At 36.3% G+C, this 6540-nt stretch overlaps 1 long non-coding RNA gene across 1 annotated transcript; it reads right to left on the reverse strand.

The window, feature by feature from the left end:
- Positions 1-248: 248 nt before the first annotated feature.
- LOC144431362 (uncharacterized) lies at positions 249-2961 on the reverse strand. The gene is made up of 3 exons (XR_013479959.1): positions 2820-2961; positions 2335-2457; positions 249-1961 (listed from the first exon to the last, which is right to left on the reverse strand). It is a non-coding gene; the product is annotated as an uncharacterized LOC144431362 (long non-coding RNA).
- Positions 2962-6540: the final 3579 nt, after the last annotated feature.

Below are 6540 nucleotides of genomic sequence, written 5' to 3' on the forward strand. Positions count from 1 at the left end.
ACCTTACCAGTAGCTTAGTGCTACCAGGCTTGGCAACATTGACTCAGGATTCAAAAAAGAGAATCCATCCTCTATATTAAACCAAGACTTTGCCTCTGTACAATAACAACCAATAAAAAAAAATTAAATCCAAATTTGAAAAAAAACGAACAAAAGAGGTTTGAAACTTATTTCATTCACTCAAAATCGAGAGAATTGAAATTTATTGTCATTTATTGCACCAGAGGATCTATTGTACCTTCCGAAGTCTTTCGTCTGCTTTTGTCCCTCAATTTGAGGGACGCCTGTGTTACAGCCTAGCATGCAAGGTGGGAAAAAGCTAAAGGTCTCAACCAAATAAATATAAATACAAGAAGCTACGCTTCAGTATCCAGTGAATAAGCGCTCCATTAGGGTGACCGATTTAATCTACGAGACCTAAAGCTTATTCCCTTAGTGATAGTAATATTCAAACACCTAAGACCCTATCTAACTAAATGACATAATTCACAGTGCAGTATTTGGGCCTAGCCGAAACCGTTCTTTTAGCAACTTAGTCGTTCAATTTTAAGCAGCAATTTTTATTTTTCAATGTCCGGCTTTTGTACAAAATATAAAATTGTAATTAACCATAGAAAGGTTTCGGCATTGTTGATTGAAAGAAAAAATGGTTATTTTTCATTAAAGAAAGAAATTGTTATTTTCCTATCTCAATTAGTATTCAAAACTGGCATCGACAAATTGTGACAATACGTCCAATGCCAGGTATAGGGTGGATCAATATAACAAACTGGCGATAAACACCCACCTTAATTTTAACTTATTCATGTATCTACATTATAAAACGCCCATACAGAGCTATTATCGGTGCTATTATTATTAGCACAGAATGATCCACTTATTTTAAAATAAGCACCCCGCTGGGTGCTTTTTATAGAGACCATCTGGAGAAAAAAGACATTCTACAGCATCAATTCCCTAACTAGATATGTCTGTCGAACCCTATCTAGTCATTCCTTGCTGACTAACTAATGAATCAACAGACGAAAAAAGATTTCTAGTACCATACAAGTGAAGATCCTCCAGCGAAGCGTTCAATCTTCACATCTTCGCTCCCTTCGCACTTCTCTCTTCGCCCGATGGCCCCGATTCTACATAGAAGGCGCGTACAAAAAGATCAGGGGCTCTATAACTGTCTAACGTAACTGTCTAACAAACTAATGGAGACTCTTGAACGGGCCCACGGTCATTGAAAAAGTTTTTATCAACTCGTAGTTGAATTTGCAATATTCTGCACAGCGTTATTTGTTTAAACTAATAACAGCAGTACATGATCCCAGAAGAGGGATCATTGTTAGTCTCGATGTTCAAAATTGTTTAATTTTTTGGCAACTCGAAGTTGACATTGCAATAGATTGTCTGTTGACTGTTTACTGAATTTTCGTCTGCACAGCGTCATTTCCGTGAAATATTTCCTCACAGTCGAACGAGATGCCAAAGGAGTAATCATTTTTAATTTTTGATATTCAAGGGTCGTGTATTTACCCCAATACATAGTTCCTGTACCAATATATAAATCTTCCCCGTGGTAGGCTGGTTTGGGATGAACGATTGTTTGTAATTTTGTGCATTTCGATGTCTTTCGAGAGATCGACCATTCCGAAAGCCTCTGCTTTACTAAAACATTCTTCTCCAAAGGCATTTTTTGATGATTATTCTCAACACGTAATTGACCCATTCCGCCACTAGTAATCAATCTTGCTTTTTTCTTGTAGGCATTTTAATGTGAATTTTTGTCAAACGAGTTTTCATACCAGTATAACGACGTCGAGAGTGCCGATCGTGTCGTTACAAATCGGAAAAGCATTCGAAATGTATTGAGATTACGAAGTCTCTTGTGGGCCACGTAAAGGGGTTCCGTCGGCCATTTGTTCCACCTTTCTGATAAAAATGAACGAACCTGGACAATCATATTCTTTGGCCTAAAAATGAACATGAACACTAATTATGACACTCGGATATATTGAAAATGTACATGTTGAAAAAATAAAAATGAACACGAACCACAACACTCGGATATATTCAAAATCATTATGAACACGACTGCTGACACTCGGATATATTAAATTATTTGAGACTGGTACCAGAGTCTAACACGACGTGTTCCGAGAATCAACAAAGACAGGTACGAAGAGGTATAGAAAAATAGGTTCAGCCATAGTATAACTCCAACTAGTCAATAAAACTCGACTATTTATCCAATTCAATGGACTGCTTTATCAAAGAACTTGTTCTGAGCTCTAGCTTGAAAGCACCCAATGAAAGATTTGGCAAAATTTTGAGACTAAAACATACCAATGAGATGAGATTGAGATAATAATTCTATCATTTCCCAAATGGAGAGTATTGTGCTCTCAGCTTCGCTGTTCAGTGTCGGCGCCCGTCTCGTGCGCTCGAATTTGACTCGATTTTTCTCGCCTGTAAATAAAAACGGAAAATTGTGTAGAGTTTGACGTGAGTACTTTCAAGTGATGGAAAAAGGGGGGAATAATTTGGCTTGACGGTTGACGTAACACCGTGCTAAGCTCTAGAAAACATGCCTACAATAGAGTTGTTTATTTCCCTGTAGGTCTATAGTCCAAATCTCGAAAATAAAGTAAAATGGAATTTGCACTTGTGTATTACTAGCTAGTCGATCGAATACATCTCAGAATTAGATACAACAGTCACTGCTTACACTTTGTGGAGCGAGGACATGAAAACGCATAGCTTTCGTAATTAAAATATGTCCAGCAATATGGACAATAAAATTAGCATTAATGTTTTTTCAAAAAGATTACCCGTTTTAAATTCATGGCCGGGTCTGAGCAAAATCGCTCGAAGTGCATCCAAAAGCAGGTGTGTAATGGATGATACCGCGACGAGTGTGGCAAATGAATGGTTGTCAGGCTTTTCGTGATTGATATCTATTAACGCTATCATGCTTACAGTAGCACAGAATGATTACCAAATGGGAGTGCTTAGATTTTTGAATAACTTCGTACTGAAATTTGTTTTACCAAGAATTACAAATTATTAAAGTAGACAATTTCTTGTATATTTCTTGAAAAATTATTTAGCGAAGAAATTTATTACATTTCAATATTTATCCCAAGAAAAGGAGAATAATGCGACTTAAGCCCAACAACAGTACATAGCTTACCAGTCCAGGCCGGGTATTAAATTTTTTTGGCATTTTTCGAGGGGCTCAGTAAGATGGTCATAAACTGTACCTTCACACAATTATTTTGCGAATGAGCGGAGTTCTGCAGATTCGGCAAAATACCGGCACATTCACGTGTCAACCAGTGGTAAATAACCTTAAAGATAATAAAGCTGAAACGTAGAGGGATACAGAAAAATGCGTGAAGTCCGGCAGCTTTACCACCCATGGAATTGACAGAAAGAGGCCCAAAACTTTTCGTTACACACACATTACTACTTCCAACGGGATTCCGCAGGATATTTGGAGTGATAGAAAACAAGCTTAAACAATTGATATTCCCCATGTTAACTAATGTCAATTAGGCATAAGCAAACTGATAATACTAACCATTTATATTTTAAAAGTATTTTTTCATGTTTTATTCATAGTCTTCTTGTAGTTATATTACCGCTTCGAATACTGATAACGTTGTGAAACTATATACAGTATATATTTAATAAATCTGAAACAATAAATAAGATAAGTTAATAAATCACCGCAATCTTGGGTAGGCTACTTCCGCGGTATGTGTATCAGGTTAGGGTTAGGCCATAATTTTATTCCGATTGTTCTTATTTTGGTTCTATAACGAGTTCAGGAATGTCTTCGTTAGCCCATAGGTTCTCGTCCTGTCGTCCCTTTACACAACTATCAGGGAAGTAGGTGAACAAAATTGGTTACCGATACCTCCATATCGGCACACACACTTCTGGAGAACCAGTACTAATAGAGATATTCAATTTCTGCTTATCGCCGTTGTAGATGTAGATTACTTAGGATAAAATCCAACTAAAAAGTGTAAGATTGGTAACATTACTTTCGGAAACGGACGATGACTCGTGACGTCACACATCAGTTGATCAGTCACGTGCCGGCGGGGTCGTTGATTAGCCCGGAAAGGCGGGGGCAGGGGGCATACAAAAGTAGACTAAAGGTATATTGAGGCAAATTATTTTGGCAATCTTGCAAATTTTGTGATTTACAAATCGCAGAAACTGAGCTTTATTCATAGTAAGCATTGAATCGGGAATGAAAAACAATTTCAAGTGTACGCAAAGTTTTACGCGCGGAAAAAGCCTATGGGAACACATGCAGCCTTGTATAGTGTCAGAGAGGGACCTCATGAATGAAGCAGACTAGCGTGTCTCATTGCCTAAATCCGTCTCTGTGGCCGTCTACGCTGCCATGAACGAAGCTTGTTTGCCTTCGCAAGTCTTTTCAACCATATATCAAACAAATTTTCGATTCCCACTATGGAGTAAAGTATATCTGTAATACATGTTGCTATAAATAGACATATTATATTTATCTTACACATTGCTTGACTGTATTCAAAATGCTGTTTTACTCCATACAATCGTCCTAAAGTTGCCACAAGGAAAAATGCACGGTCTTACGACCGAAAATTTGTTGACATCTCGCTATTTGTTGACATACTGCATACAAATCGACGCGGACTCGTTGATTACCCAATGCACGTTTCTAGAATGTTCGAGTCGACCGATCAACGCAAAATCGACCGAGTAACAGGTAAGCAACATATCTGTACCTGCGGTATTGCACTTATAGCAACTAACCCCCAAATGTACCCCATTTCATGTTGAAATCATTAAAACAAAGTTAATTTGTCCCAAAATTCGAACAAAGACTTTCGTAGGAATCAAATTACACCAGTTTTAAGAACATAACATGTTCCACCCAGTCATTATCAAATTAAAATTTATATTCTCAAGACCTTTGGCACTGATTGAAATAATTATATCTAAGTTCCTATCCGTACGATGTACCTAATTACCCTTATTGAGATAATAGAAGTTTCTGTTTAAAACGTGAATCACGAGCTCACGTTTACAGCATTTAATTGGATTTATGATCAACGTATAAATACGACTCCGATATCTTTCGAGAGGGAAGACGATGTAAACCATTCAAAGCGAGTGTGGATAAATGTTATAAGATTTATATTCTGTGTGTTGTGGAAATTTACGAAATAGCAAACAAACAGAGTTTTCTCAATATTAATGCTATAAATGGTGACAAAGCCGACTTGAATTAACCTTCTGAAACGGAGCAGATCAACAGGGTTCAACCACAAGTACGGACAACAATCAGGACTGGCAACAATTTGACGGAATCAACCAAAAAGCTGACCAAGCGAAAGTTTTCAACAATTGCCGAGAAACCGTCTCCACAAAACGTGCGAACTTACGAACGTCGGGGAGATTCAAATTGCCTGGAACAACGAGTGAAGTATCAAATTGCTGACAAGTCGAAATAATGAAGAACATTATGAAAAGACAATGATCTCAATTGAAATTCAGTTGAACTACGGTAACGGACTCTGGAAACGTTAAAATCATGAATATGGACTGTATTGAACATCGATCGAAATGAACTCTTTTAGAACATGATATATGTTCGAGGTGAAAAACCTAATCAAAAACGAACTGTTGAAAACAATAAACTATATACATGGACTGTTTTACTGTAAATTACGCGCTCCATTCCGAACAATAGAGAAATTGTCGCGCTTACCTATTGGATATACAGATCAGGAGCATGTAATTCTACAATTTGTTTCATGGTTTGCAGGTTTTTCTCCTCATTGAGACAGACATTTTTCATTCTTCCACTAATACTAAGGTAAAGTACTTCTTTTTCTTCTTATATATACATGGCGTTTCATTCGACTTTCAATTTTTATAAATTAATTAATGGTAAAACTTTGAATATTCTAATTTCAAATACCTTTAAAGAGATTTATATTATTGAATATTTGTGGTTAGCATTCCTTTTCGATTAAATAGATTTCGTTATTATTAAAATGCTTTCTAAAAGTAGATTCGAGCGAGTCATACTTTTAATTATTTACAAAGCCGTCATATAGAACGGTAAAATAATAAGTTCGTTTAACAAAAATTGTATCCAAAAGCGTTATTTTTTCAAAAAAGCCCTGAGATGGCATAAACTTAAAAATGCGTTTTTTTCATCCCGACATGGGACAAGCATATATTGACCAACTAGGTCTACAAAATCGTAACAATGCGATAATGCGAGCATTGAGTATTTTAGCGTAGCGAAATACATTAAATTGAAAATATGTTTTAACCGTCCAAACCAAAATTTTTCAAATAAAAATACGCCATCCTTCTGTAATTCTACTTTACAACCTTTACCCTTTCTATAAATTCTTCTTTACTTCAATGTCTCGTCCCATTGTAGATCATATACATGTAAATATTTTTTTGACCTATATCATTAATTTCAGCATTGTGTATTGTATTTTTCTATATATTTTCAATTTATTAGAGGTGCCA

The sequence above is a fragment of the Styela clava genome, chromosome 13 (genome assembly GCF_964204865.1).
Source record: "Styela clava chromosome 13, kaStyClav1.hap1.2, whole genome shotgun sequence".
NCBI classification, from domain to species: Eukaryota; Metazoa; Chordata; class Ascidiacea; order Stolidobranchia; family Styelidae; genus Styela; species Styela clava.